The 1,083-nt window shown below is 28.1% G+C and overlaps 1 non-coding gene across 1 annotated transcript; it reads right to left on the reverse strand.

Moving 5' to 3' along the window:
- Positions 1-486: 486 nt before the first annotated feature.
- LOC137235919 (5S ribosomal RNA) lies at positions 487-605 on the reverse strand. Its single transcript, XR_010948121.1, has one exon. It is a non-coding gene; the product is annotated as a 5S ribosomal RNA (ribosomal RNA).
- Between the last annotated feature and the right edge of the window lie 478 nt (positions 606-1,083).

Below are 1,083 nucleotides of genomic sequence, written 5' to 3' on the forward strand. Positions count from 1 at the left end.
ATATGGCTTCACTTAAAGGCATCTAAAGTTTGGAATTTTAGTCTGAATTGATTATTGATATTGGACGTCTACAACTTATATGTATAATTAAATGAAATTTCATGACATTCAAAAAAAAAATAAAAAAAATTCTCATTGAATGCTTATTAATTATCAATATGATTATAATATACATATCTGAACATAATCGGACATCAGCGTCCATTTTAAGTACTATAATAGGTGGATGAGTATGAATTTGTACTATGCAGATTCATTTTGTATTTATATGATGAATGCTTATAAGCTTTAAATCAATAATTGATATGGTAAAAAATTATAACTAATATTATTATGCACGTAAATGTATGCGCGCGTATGAAATTTTTCCATTGAATCTATAGAAATATTAAATTGTATTCCAAGTATTTATTCAATTAAATGCAATTTAATAAAAAAAATATTTATGTACATATATATACATAAAATAAAAGAAAAAGTTGGATATGCAAACAACACGCGGTGTTCCCAAGCGGTCCCCCATCTAAGTACTAACCGCGCCCGACGCTGCTTAATTTCGGTGATCGGACGAGAACCGATGTATTCAGCGTGGTATGGTCGTTGGCAAAATTTGTTTGCCTAAATTGGTATAAGTATGGCTATTTTAATGTGTATACTCGCAGCTGTGAATTTGTCCTTTTTTTTTTTAAATGATATAAGTCGATTTAAGTAAATTTTGTTATATACTTTATAGTTTAGTGTATTCAGATACTCTTGCTACTAAAATCAGATTAAGTTTATTTTTTTACAAAAATGAACTTATGCCATTTTTGAAAATAAGCCTGCTATTATAGACATATTTATATCGCTTGGCTTGTGTCGGGGTATATTCATTTGCATGAGTTTTCATTATGCATACATACGTATGCTACTTAGTTTAAACGAACATTCATACATACTACATATGCATGTACATCTTAATAACATATCTTTCTGTTATGTATTGTATTAGAGAAATTTTGAAATCTTTGTTAAAAAATATTGTGGTCCTGAAAAGGACCGTTTGTTTGAATGTATATTTATTTTGTGTTAATATGTCCGTAA

This window comes from Eurosta solidaginis, unplaced genomic scaffold (genome assembly GCF_040869045.1).
Source record: "Eurosta solidaginis isolate ZX-2024a unplaced genomic scaffold, ASM4086904v1 ctg00001140.1, whole genome shotgun sequence".
Lineage (NCBI taxonomy): Eukaryota > Metazoa > Arthropoda > Insecta > Diptera > Tephritidae > Eurosta > Eurosta solidaginis.